Here is a 14479-nt window from a genome sequence, read left to right as displayed (position 1 = left end):
TTTTACTAAATGATGCTTATATCAACTGAAATACTAATACTTAGATCGACAAGACAACAAATGATTGTTATCATCTGAAATGTTGATAATTAGATTAATAAGAAAGTAAATGATCGTCAGTAACCGAAATATTGATTCTTCGATCGACAAGAATGAAAACTTTTTATGCAAATGGATATTGGACTTTGAGGGGTGCTGATGAATATTGGACTTTGGGGGGTGTTGATGAAAATTAGACTTTGGATACCAATGGAAATTGAGCTTTGGGTGTGAGTGAATGTCAGACATGACTCGTGTTATGCATGATGATAATAGATGCTTGATGTAGTGTGATATAAGGAGATATGATATGGATAACGTGCATGATAAAAATGCATGTGTGCATAGTTTTTTATGCTTGACTAATGCATGGAATATGTTAGTTGCTTGATTCAATTGCATTTAGGATCTCGAACACTATATGGCTGATCATAAAAACCTCTTCATGTCCTAAGTTTGATGTGCTACTTGTATGTTTAACACTGATTTTTTTAAGATAGTGGATTTTTGTAATATATCTTGTTGATTTTGATGATCTTGGATTATTTACGATTTGTGATATCGACATATCATAGAAAGTCATTGATCTTCCTAAACTTTATCATATATCAAAATATTTATATTTTTCAATGCTTTTCTTATTTAAATGTGTATATGCTTATTAAAACTAAATGACATTTTGCAACGAGTTTTAACAAATAAGACACAAAATGGTATTGTATTATTTGAGATGAAATGAAATGCATACATAGAATGGCAACACATGAAGATGTAACTCCATATAGAGAATTCATTGATACAACGAAACTAGATATAAAAATGACAATATGGGAAATTTTCAGGCTTCCATAAGAGCACAACAAATGTTATTCACTCACATAACTCTAAATCCACAATACTTTTCTTCTGATGATAGTGGATGGATTGATCCTTCCTATCTTCATCTTTTGAATTTCGAGCAAGTTTTATATGTTGTTGTAACTTTGCTTTCTTTAAAATTCTTAAGTTTTCCCTAAATCGCCTTTTCAGGTTTTCAACTTAACAGTTTTTTTTTAAATATCTTTAATTTTTTTCTGGACCATTCTTTCAAGTTTTTAATTCACCAGGATGCCCTATTTGGTGTTTTAAAGGGATTTATGGATTTCCTCTTTTATTTCCCTTTTAAAATTCATTTTAAAAATGTTTTTAATGTATTTTATTTTTTTATTGCATTTTATATTTGTTTGACCTTTTTTGACTTCTGTTAGCCTTGGATCTTAGTTGATTTGATCATTGGTTCATCAAACTCAATGGATCTTGGGTGTTGATGGGGTGAAAACACTAATCCACCAAAATAAATGATTGAATTTGATGATGATTTGATCAAGCCTTTGATCTAATTTGGGTGTGATCTCTCTTGTCCTCTTCTTCTTCATCTCTTGATCAATTTGATGGTTTGTGTCCATCTTGTTCATGATGTGTAGATTGGTGCTTGATGAACTTTCATCATTTCAAATATACCTCCTAATCGATCATGGATCATTTAAGGTACTTTGGACTGATGCATAAGTTTGTCCTAAGTACTATAAAGTATTGATTGATGTAATAGACCACTCTCATAGCCTTTGTGCTTGATCAATTCTATTTTCTTTTTTTGTGTGGCATAGCTTTATGAGAATAATTTACATATCATTTCTCTAGCATGTATTAACACAAACATTATTATTGACCGACCTTAGATAGTTGTGACTTCTACATAAGTCCAATTACATTTGCTTAACATAGCGCTAAATTTGTCCCGAAAGCAAGTCATCCTACTCCTCATGGTATTGTGTGAAAGATATCATTCCCTTTTCATTTATGGTAGTTAGTGACATACTTATTTGAAATTCTAGTTAACAGACTTTCGATGTCACACGGGATGTTATGACATCCAATTCTGCGCAGACAAGAATTATGCAGAACTTAAAAAGTAAGTGCAGTAAATAACACAAGGAATTGTTTACCCAGTTCGGTCCAACGTGACCTACGTCTAGGGGCTACCAAGCCAGGGAGGAAATCCACTATTAGTAGTATTAATTCAGACCTTAAACCAACTGTTTAATCCTATCACTTAATACCTACCCAATGCAATTTCAATCTTACACTAAGATCAGAGTTCCTACTAACTCCCCCTCAATCACCTTAGTGATTACAACCTTTAATTATATTAAAGTTTATAGTGAAGTCACACTTCAAACAATTCTTGATTGTGCTTAATAGCTTTAATCAAGATACACAAACTCACGCTTAAAAGCTTAGAGTGACACAACACTTACAACTCAATGAACACCCTAGTCCAATGCAATCATCTAGGTGATAATTGCTTGGCTCACAAGATATACCTAATACAAGACACACACAAATACAACAGTGAAGTATGATGGACTACTAAAATCTTCACGCCTAAAATCCCCGAGTTCTGAATGAAGGATAGCCATCCTTTTATATTGCAACACTTGGGCCTTGTACTTGTATTTCCTGAAATTAAGGTCAAGCAAGTTAACCTAATTTCCACATCTTAGGGTACTAACAAATAGGCTATTTGTTAGGTTCATTAGTTGTAGCTTAGTTGTTAGTTTCCTAGATTTTAGCTCAGCTGTTGAATTCCTGAAGAATAGCCTAAGAAAAATGCTGAAATAGAAAAACTAAACAACCTACAATCTAGCATATGCTGTCAGGAATGAATGTCACAACATTCAGTTTGACTTCCACATCATAGACCATATGCTAAGTCTGTTTTTCCTGAAAACAGACTGTACAAAATGATGTACTGTACAGGACCACTCAGTCCATACTTCAGTATCAGCTTACATTAATAAATGTCACAATATCCAATTTGACATTTACACATAAGGCCTTATGCCATGGTCTGTTGTTCTCCAGAAGAACAGACTGAGATACATACTGAAATGTAGCAGAAAACCAACCTGCATATTATTCAGTATATGCTGTCAATAATGAATGTCATAACATCCAGTTTGACATTCAGACAGCAGGCCTTGTGCCAGGTTTGTTATTCCCTTGATAAACAGACTGACAATAAATACTGAGTTATAAAAGAACACCAAATGTTCTATTCCTCAGTATCTGCTTACATGGATGAATGTCATAACATCTAGTTTGACATTCAGTAAGTCCTGTATTAGCTAAACCTGCATCATACTACTCAAGTATGTCATGACATCAGTCAAGACATCAGAGTACAGTTAGATGATCTAACACACAATGCAGTCAAACAAACATCTCCACAGCACGTCATGACATCAGTCAAGACATTAGAATCCAGCTAGTGTTTTACCATAAAATGCAGCCAATCAAAGATCTACAAACTCCCCCTTCGGCAAATTTTTGACTAAAACACTTTGGCCTCACAACAGAGTACATAACAACGGAAAACACACATCTAGCAGGAAAAAGAACTAGCTAATACACTCAGAGCAGCAGCACACTCACACATATAAAAGTTAAGTAAAAACTTCACATATCAGCACACACACAAAAGTTAAATAAAAACTTCTAATAGCAGCACACATAGACACACTCACACTCATAGAAGTGGAACATCAGCTGCAGCACAACCTCTGGATTAGAGGATCTTGAATATTTGTCTTGAATATTTGTTTAGCAAAACAATCTGTTGTCCTGGGGCATCACAGGTGTTACTCCCCCTTTTTGTCAAAAATGTTGCCAAAGTAACACTTTAAATTACAGACCAAAATAAACAGAATTACACACAAATGACAGAATTACAGACTTGATTTTACTTCACAGTTTCAATCAAGAATATCCCCTCTTGATCATGCATTACAGCTTTGATCAAGACATCACCCACTTGATCTTGCTTCACAGCTTTGATCAAGTAGTTACACACTCTTGCTTTACAGCAGGTACACCCATATCAGATGTCATGACTTTGAGTCTGACATCTTGAACCACTCCTGCATGAACACTTTCTTGAAGTCCAGCAGGCACATAGGCTGTCCTATGTTAGGATATTCCCTTAACATCGTGTTACCACACTTGCAGCAAGTAACATAGCTGTGAACTGTTGTCCAGTCATAGCATAGTTTCAATTGTTTAATAGGTTGAGATATTAAACAATACATCCCAAACATCATTGGTTGCTATAAGTCCTTAGAAAGGCATATTCCCAGTTTGCCCCTTAAATTTTCAAACTGAGTAGCATCCAGAGCCTTTGTAAATATGTCAGCAAGCTGTAGTTCAGTGGCTACATGTTCCAAGGTAATCACTTTGTCTTCCACCAGATCTCTGATGAAGTGATGTCTAATGTCAATATGTTTGGTCCTGCTGTGTTGGATGGGATTCTTGGAAATATTGATGGCACTGAGATTGTCACAAAACAATGTCATGACATTTTGAGAGACATTGTACTCAGTAAGCATTTGTTTTATCCACACCAGTTGGGAACAACTGCTTCCAGCCGCTATGTATTCAGCCTCTGCAGTGGACAGAGATACACAGTTCTGCTTCTTGCTGAACCATGATATGAGATTGTTTCCCAAGAAGAAACATCCTCCTGATGTGCTTTTTTTGTCATCAGCACTCCCAGCGCAGTCAGCATCACAATACCCAGATAGGACAGGCTCAGAGCCATGAGAGTATAACATACCATAGTCACAAGTCCCATTGACATACTTGAGAATCCTCTTGACTTGATTTAAGTGGCTCACTTTGGGTTCTGCTTGATATCTAGCACACACTCCAACTGCATAGGAAATATCAGGTCTACTGGCAGTTAGATATAGTAGACTACCTATCATGCTTCTATACAAGCATTGATCAACACTGGGACCTCCATCATCTTTGGTTAACTTCAAATAAGTGGGTGCAGGAGTTCTTTTGTGCCTAGCATTATCCATACCAAACTTCTTAACTATGTTTTTGGCATACTTGCTTTGGGAGAGAAACATAGAATCCTCCATTTGGTTGACTTGCATTCCAAGAAAATAAGTCAGTTCCCCAACCAGACTCATTTCAAACTCAGATTGCATCTGGTGAACAAAATGTTTCACCATTTTCTCTGACATTCCACCGAAGACAATGTCATCCACATAAATTTGGGCAATCATGATTTTTCCATCTTTATCCTTCACAAACAAGGTCTTATCTATCCCACCTTTTCTGTACCCATGAGAGGTCAGAAATTCAGTCAACCTTTCATACCAAGCTCTAGGTGCTTGCTTCAACCCATACAAGGCTTTCCTCAACTTGTACACATGTTTAGGTTGGTTAGGATCACAGAACCCTTTGGGTTGTTCCACATAGACTTCTTCATTTAAGTAGCCATTTAAAAATGCACTCTTCACATCCATTTGGAACAATTTGAACTTCAGAATGCAGGCCACACCTAACAGCAGTCTGATTGACTCAAGTCTAGCAACAGGTGCAAATGTCTCATCAAAATCAACCCCTTCAACTTGAGTGTATCCTTGAGCCACTAGTCTTGCTTTATTCCTAGTGATTACTCCTTTCTCATCAGACTTGTTCTTGTAAACCCACTTGGTACCAATGATGTTAGTCCCTTCAGGTCGTGGAACTAGCTCCCATACTTCATTCCTTTTAAACTGCTCCAGTTCATCTTGCATGGCATTGATCCAATATTCATCAGTCAGGGCTTCTTTCACATTTTTTGGTTCAACCTTGGATACAAAACAGGAATTTGAGCTAATTTCCCTTGACCTGGTAGTCACACCACTATTGGCATCCCCTATGATAAGATCCTTAGGGTGGTCTTTCTGAATTCTGATAGATGGCACTTTGGTGGATGCATCTACCTCACCTTCAGGAGGAGTCTCCTGTACTTCTTCAGACTTGACTGATATGTCTGTTGAAGTATCAAGGAATGTTCCAACATCCTCTATGACATCAATTCCTTCCTCTTTATCATCCACAATAACATTTATGGATTCCATCAGGACATTGGTCCTGTAGTTGAACACTCTGTAGGCTCTGCTGTTAGTTGAGTATCCTAGGAATATACCCTCATCACTTTTGGGATCCATTTTCCTTCTCTGTTCACGATCTGTAAGAATGTAACATTTACTTCCAAAGATATGAAAGTACTTCACAGTGGGCTTTCTACCTTTCCATATTTCATACAGAGTGGAAGAGGTTCCTTTTCTCAAGGTAACTCTATTGTGAACATAGCAAGCTGTATTCATCGCTTCGGCCCAAAAGTGCATAGGAAGCTTCTTTGCATGAATCATTGCCCTGGCAGATTCTTGAATAGTTCTGTTTTTCCTTTCAACTATCCCATTTTGCTGAGGAGTGATAGGAGAGGAAAACTCATGACTTATCCCTTTAGACGAGCAAAACCCATCAAACTTGGAATTCTTAAACTCCATCCCATGGTCACTCCTAATTCGGACAACATAACTGTCCTTTTCCCTTTGAAGTCTGATGCACAGTTCTTTGAAGACATCAAATGCATATGACTTTTCTCTGATGAAGCTTATCCAAGTGTATCTAGAATGGTCATCAACAACCATATAGGCATACCTCTTTCCACCCATACTCTCAACCTGCATAGGTCCCATTAAGTCCATGTGCAAAAGTTCCAGAGTTTTGGATGTGGTAGGAATACCCAGCTTAGGGTGTGACATCTTGGTTTGCTTGCCGACCTGGCATTCTCCACAGACTCTTCCTTCATCAATAAGCAGCTTTGGGATTCCTCTAACTGCTTCCTTGGATATGATCTTTTTCGTTCCCCTTAAGTGGAGATGACCAAGACGTGTATGCCACAGCTTCACCTCCTGTTCTTCCTTGGTTGAGGAGCAAATTATGGAAAAAATTGAGAACTTAAGTTCCCACAGATAACAGTTATCTTTGGATCTGGATCCTCTCATAACTTCCTGATTATCTCCATTTGTCACAACACATAGCTCCTTAGTGAACTGAACATAGAACCCTTGATCACACAACTGGCTTATGCTGATGAGGTTGGTAGTTAGTCCTTTTACTAACAGCACATTGTTCAGTTCTGGAACTCCAGAGCTGTCCAGCTTACCCACACCTTTGATTTTTCCTTTAGCACCATCACCAAAGGTCACATAACTGGTAGTGTGAGGTTGTATATCTACCAATAAATTCTCCATACCAGTCATATGTCTTGAGCAGCCACTGTCAAAGTACCAGTCTTCTCTGGTAGAAGCCCTTAGAGCTGTGTGAGCTAGCCTAGCATACCATTGTTGTTTCTTGCTGGGGGCATTATTCTTATATGCCTTATGCTTAGGTCTGACATGAGGGGTTTGGTTAGGATAACCATGCAGCCTATAGCAGAAGGCTTTTATATAACCAAACCTACCACAGTAGTGACACCTCCATCTCTGAAATTTCTTCCTCTGATGGTTGCTCATCCTGGTTCCCTGATGTTGAGACATTGGGTGTGACCTCCGCTTGAATTTCTGAACTTCAACCTTTAAGCATTTGAGTTCAGCAAAGGATTTTTTCACAAAGCCTAAACCAGACATGGTTCCAGACTTCTGTCCCACCTTTAGGATCTCTTCCAAGGTGTCCGTTCCTTTATTTAGAATTCTGATGGATTTTGACATTTGATCTAGCTTGGAGCTCAGCAAGGTTATCTCACCATTTAGACCATCTATGACTGTCAGATGCCTCTGCTTCTCATCCTCCAGCTCCTTGATGAGTTTCTTCTGCTTTTCTCCTTGTACACGCACTTCTGCACTTGTGACACATAGCTCCTTATATGATGCAGCAAGTTCATCAAAGGTCAGTTCATCTGCACTTGAGTCATCATCAGTGGCACAGACACTAGTTAGTGCAGTGACATGTTTAGCAGATTCTCCTTCAGATTCACTCTCAGAATCTCCTTCAGACCATGTGACAGATAGCCCCTTCTTTTGCATCTTGAGGTAAGTAGGACATTCAGCTCTAACGTGTCCAAAACCTTCACATCCATGGCACTGGATTCCCTTTCCTTGGTTGAACTTTTCTTCAGAAGTTGATCTTTTCCTGATGTCAGACGAGATGTTCTTGACATTTGGTCTCCCTTTTTGATCAATCTTCTTCACGAACTTGTTGAACTGTCTCCCAAGCATGGCTATGGCTTCTGATATGCTTTCATCACCTCCAGTACATCCTGTTTCTGGATCCTCTTCAGTATTTGATACAAAAGCTACGTTTTTGTTCTTCCTTTCAACATTCTCACACAAGCCCATTTCAAAGGTTTGGAGAGAACCAATGAGCTCATCCACCTTCATATTGCAGATCTCCTGAGCCTCTTCTATAGCAGTGACCTTCATGGTAAATCTCTTAGGTAATGACCTGAGAATCTTTCTTACAAGTTTCTCTTCAGCCATTTTCTCACCTAAGCCACCAGAGGTGTTTGCAATTTCAAGAATATTCATGTGGAAGTCATGAATAGTCTCATCTTCTTTCATCCTCAGATTTTCAAACTTGGTGGTCAGCATCTGAAGTTTAGACATCCTCACCTTGGAGGTACCTTCATGAGTTATCTTGAGGGTATCCCAGACTTCCTTAGCCAGCTCACAGTGATGCACCAGTCTGAAGATGTTCTTACTTATTCCATTGAACAATGCATTCAAGGCCTTAGAATTTCCAAGGGCTAATGCCTCTTGCTCCCTGTCCCACTCTTCTTCAGGAATTTGCACACTGACTCCATCTTCACCTGTCTTCGTTGGATGTTCCAATCCCTTGTTGACAGCTCTCCAGACTTTGCTATCTAGAGACCTCAAGAAGGCTATCATACGAGGCTTCCAGTTATCGTAGTTAGACCCATCCAGCATGGGTGGTCTATTTGAGTATCCTACATCCTTGTCCATGGTACTAGAAAGTAACTTCCCTAGATCTCACCCAGAAATTAACAGGCAGGGTGCCTGCTCTGATGCCAATTGAAATTCTAGTTAACAGACTTTCGATGTCACACGGGATGTTATGACATCCAATTCTGCGCAGACAAGAATTATGCAGAACTTAAAAAGTAAGTGCAGTAAATAACACAAGGAATTGTTTACCCAGTTCGGTCCAACATGACCTACGTCTGGGGGCTACCAAGCCAGGGAGGAAATCCACTATTAGTAGTATTAATTCAGACCTTAAACCAACTGTTTAATCCTATCACTTAATACCTACCCAATGCAATTTCAATCTTACACTAAGATCAGAGTTCCTACTCACTCCCCCTCAATCACCTCAGTGATTACAACCTTTAATTATATTAAAGTTTATAGTGAAGTCACACTTCAAACAATTCTTGATTGTGCTTAACAACTTTAATCAAGATACACAACACTCATGCTTAAAAGCTTAGAGTGGCACAACACTTACAACTCAATGAACACCCTAGTCCAATGCAATCATCTAGGTGATAATTGCTTGGCTCACAAGATACACCTAATACAAGACACACACAAATACAACAGTGAAGTATGATGGACTACTAAAATCTTCACGCCTAAAATCCCCGAGTTATGAATGAAGGATAGCCATCCTTTTATATTGCAGCACTTGGGCCTTGTACTTGTATTTCCTGAAATTAAGGTCAAGCAAGTTAACCTAATTTCCACATCTTAGGGTACTAACACATAGGCTATTTGTTAGGTTCATTAATTGTAGCTTAGTTGTTAGTTTCCTAGATTTTAGCTCAGCTGTTGAATTCCTGAAGAATAGCCTGAGAAAAATGTTGAAACAGAAAAACTAAACAACCTACAATTTAGCATATGCTGTCAGGAATGAATGTCACAACATTCAGTTTGACTTCCACATCATAGACCATATGCTAAGTCTGTTTTTCCTGAAAACAGACTGTACAAAATGTTGTACTGTATAGGACCACTCAGGCCATACTTCAGTATCAGCTTACTGTTAGATACCCAAAAGTGCTTATTTGAGCCATCAATTAAGGGTATCTTTCACTCTATTTCCTTGCTAAATTGTCAAAATCACCTTTGTTTTAGATGAAATGCATTACATTGATAAACAAGCTTGGTGCCTTTGATTTGTGTGTTATTGTGCAGGAAGAAGGCATGAAATAATTGAAATTTAAGACATAAGAAAGTTGGCAAAGTAACCAAGGAAAACAAGCATTCATCAGTATGCTCGCTAGGTGAAGGCTGTGGCGAAGCCTGCTCGCTAGGCGAGCTGCTAGCGAAAAGCTCCAGTAAATTATCAAATAAATTCGCCAGGCGAGCTGATAGCGAAGGTGGTAGCGAGTTCGTTCAGTTTTGGTGAAAAGCGCAGCCAGCACTCACTCGCTAGGCGAAGCTCTAGCGAGTCCCCAGCGAGCATTTCAGTAGCAAAACCTCTCAACCTCGCTGGGGCGAAGGTTGGAGCGTGTCCTTCGCTAGGCGAAGGTTTGTTCGCTAGGCGAACATGACAGTTCAATAGACCCTGTTTTCTCTGGGCACAGGTGCCTTGTGTGCCACAATTAGACCCTCGCTAGGCGAGCCTTTCTGCTCGCCTAGCGAGCATGACAGCCCAGCACATGTCTATAAGTAGCAGGTGCCACTTTTGAGCACCATACCTAGTTTTTACAGCATTTTTCCACTTTTGTACTTTCTTAGAGATATTTTCTAGCATTGTTCTTGGGAGCTTTTATGCCCTAGTTTTCATTTCTCTTCATCTTGTAATCATCTTCTACAAAAAGAAGGTGGATTCCCATCCAACATCGATTATCCGACTTGGATGTTGATCAACCTTCTTCCGAAACTTGCCGACCAAGCTACCATGAAAATGAGTAGCTAAGTCATCCATTTGTCAAGGTTAGATGTAGGTGATTACTAGCTTTGTGTGTAAATGTAAGGATCTTCATGTGTAAACTCTTTAATGGTAAATATATGATGAAAACTTCGTTTCTATTCAAAACTCTTTGTGTTGGTTTATGATCGAGAGATGTTCACCAACTCTTGACCTAGGTTTTCACCCAATCTTGTTTGTTAGCTAGAGATAGTAATGAATGATTTTGTTCACCATAAGGTTGAACCAAAAACGTTGTCATTTTGATAGATTGTGTTCGAGAGAAACAATGGATCAAAATGGGAAACTTCACAATGTGTGTTCGAGAGAAACATATTGGGAGGACTTTGTGAAATGATTTATCATCTAAAGGAGTTTATAAGATTGTTGACCGAACAAATACATGCAAAGTAATCATCGAACCCTAACTTTGGCAATATTTCTCATTTATTCAAACCATAACTTTTACCGCAATTTATTACCTTTTTATGCAAGATAACGTGACAACCAACCAAAACCTTATTGTTACTTAAGCTAGAATTAATACAACCATCGAACGACAGTGATATCTTACAATCCCTGTGGATACGATAACAAAAACCCGACACGTAAATTTACAATCAACAAAATGGCGCCGTTGTCGGGGATTGTAAATTGATATTGCGAGCATCGCAATGGTTGTTTAAGTTTTAGCTTGTTAATTTTTGACTTGTGCTTGTAATTTGTTTGGTTTAGTGTGCAGCTTATGTTTTATGCGAGGGCAAATCCCTGTGGACGAACTTCTTTTTGATCCTGAGATCGAGAGAACCGCAAGGAGGCTCAATAGCAAAACGAGACGTAGGAGGCAACAGGCTAGACAACGCCAAGAGCAAGGAGAAAGTTCTTCAACCACAAATCCACCACCATTCATACCAAACATGGAGCCACAACCACCACCACCTATTTCTACTCCATGCATCAATAGTCCAAGGAACACCGCTCAGTTTGCCAACCACACCGGAAGGCAAGCTGAGATGAAAACGGGAACTCTAAATCTATTATATGGAAGTCCATTCACCGGAATGGACCATGAAGACCCATTTGCTTTTCTCACAAAATTTTATGAGATAGCATTGGCTGCCGGAGTGGATCAGGCTCAGGAGCTTCCATTGTTCAGACGATTATTTCCCCACGCTTTGCTCGGTAAAGCAAAGGATTGGTACCTAGATCAAACACCAGCCGTAATGACAGACTGGAACGTGTTAGAAGAGAAATTCATCGAAAGATTCTTCTCCCATAACCGGTTCATGGAATCCAAGACGGCCATCTCGATGTTTTCACAAGGAATCAATGAATCATTAAATGAAGCGTGGGAAAGATTCAAGTCCATGCTTCGGAAATGTAAAGGGCATGGATTTGATGAATTGACTCAAATCCATATCTTCAAAAATGGACTTCAACCAAACTGCAAAACGTTGTTGGATGCTACCTCGGGTGGCTCTTTAATGTCAAAAAGTGCCGAAGAAGCTACAAACATTATAAATCGAATGGCTCTAAATGATCTTCAGAGTCAAAGTCGAGGCAACTCTTTGAAGAAGCCGGGAGTGCTTGAGCTAGGGACGAACGATGCCATCCTTGCCCAAAACAAGCTCATCTCACAACAAGTGGAACTCTTAACGCAACAAATTAAAGAGTTGAGAGAACCGTCTAAAGCTAAACAAATAGCTTGTTGTGAACTTTGTAAAGGTGAACATGACACCGGATTCTGTCCACCTCCGGGATTCGAAGAGGTAAACTACATGGCAAACCAAAGGGACTACCAACCGAGACCACAACAACAACAACCTTATCAACCGCACCCTCAAAATAAACAACAACATTACCAAGGGAACCAAGGGTTCCAACCTAGGAGTAACTATTACCATAACCAAGGTTATGGAGGTGGTTCTTCTAGCCGTCAAAACCCTCCCCAAAATCCGTATCAATCTCAACAACCGCCGGTCGTCAATTCTAAGTTAGAAGAGACATTGACGCAATTCATGCAAATGTCAATGGCCAATCAAAAGAGCAATGACGCGGCCATAAAAAATCTCGAGACTCAAGTTGGGCAACTTGCTAAGCAACTCGCGGAACAACAAACCGGTCCTTCCTTTTCGGCAAACACGCAAACAAATCCAAATGCACATTGTAAAGCGATCATGACGAGAAGTGGGAAGGAGTTGGGTAGTGAGAATAAAAAAAGAGTTGAGAGTGAACAAAGAGAGAAAGAGAAAGAAATTGAGGAGGAAATATTGGAGGAAAATGTTGATGGTGAAGTAGGAGAGTGGAGTGAAAAGGAAGAAGTTGAAAATAACGAAAATAATGGTGAAGTTGAAAAGAAAAAAGGTGTGGAGATTGAGAAAAATACACGTGATGAGGTAATAAGGGAGGTAGTGAAAAAGCCTAGATGGAAGAGTGCTAGAATTGCAAAGGGAAAGGAGGTAGTGAGCGCTACTCCGGTCCAAAATCTTCCTTATCCTCATGCCCCGTCCAAAAGGGAGAATGAACGGCATTACGCCCGGTTCATGGATATTTTTAAACAGTTGCAAATCAACATTCCGTTTGCCGAAGCCCTGGAGCAAATGCCCAAGTATGCCAAATTCATGAAGGACATACTTACAAAAAAACGGAGGCACACGGAACCTGAGACAATCTTGCTTGATGCACGATGTAGTGCCATCATTCAAAAAACCCTCCCCAGGAAGGAATCCGATCCGGGACGAGTCGCTCTACCGGTAACCATCGGAGACACCTACATGGGTAATGGCTTGATTGATTTGGGATCTAGCATCAATTTAATTCCACTGTCCATTATCAAAAGATTGGGAAATGTTGATATCAAGCCTGCGAAGATGACTTTGCAACTTGCTGATAAATCTACCACTGCACCATATGGAGTGGCTCAAGACATGTTAGTCAAAGTTGATAAATTCTTCTTCCCGGTTGATTTTATTATTATTGATATGGAAGAGGATGATGATGCTCCGCTCATCCTGGGCCGACCATTCATGAAAACCGCGCGCATGATGATAGACGTAGATAACGGTTTGATGAAGGTAAGGGTCCAAAATGAAGAGGTAGCCTTCCATCTGTTTGAAGCCAAAAAGCATCTCAATGATAAACATGATTCTTTCCGAATCGATGCCACAGAGGAGAAGCTAGTGGAGGTGGCCAACCAGGTCCATATTTCTAATCCTTCCGAAAGACCTCTTATCGGAGTCTACCAACTTTCGACCAAAACTAAAGAAAAAAAGATGGAAGCATGGTTGAATGAATTAAAAGCTTGTGGAGAACTTGTCTATCATAAAGAGACAAGGGAAGGCGTGGATATGACAAAAATTGTGGAGGAGCCGAAACTAGAGCCACATTTGAAATATGTGTACCTTGATGATAACTGTGCTAAACCCGTGATCATTAGCAATAATTTGTCCACAAACGAAGAGAATCAATTGATGCGGGTGCTAAAAAAGAAGGAGGTTGTCAAATTGGTGGAGGCCGGGATGAATTGTTCTATAGCCGACGGTGAATGGGTGAGCGTTGTGCAAATAGTTCCGAAAAAGGGTGGTATTAGATTTTATCAAAGGTTCATCAAGAACCTCTTGAACACGACAAGGCCCTTGAGGAGGTTGCTCAACAAAAGGGATCCCGGAAGCTCAAACAACAAAGT

The sequence above is a fragment of the Lathyrus oleraceus genome, chromosome 6 (genome assembly GCF_024323335.1).
Source record: "Lathyrus oleraceus cultivar Zhongwan6 chromosome 6, CAAS_Psat_ZW6_1.0, whole genome shotgun sequence".
Classification (NCBI taxonomy): Eukaryota; Viridiplantae; Streptophyta; class Magnoliopsida; order Fabales; family Fabaceae; genus Lathyrus; species Lathyrus oleraceus.
Note: the sequence above shows the minus strand (reverse complement) of the source record.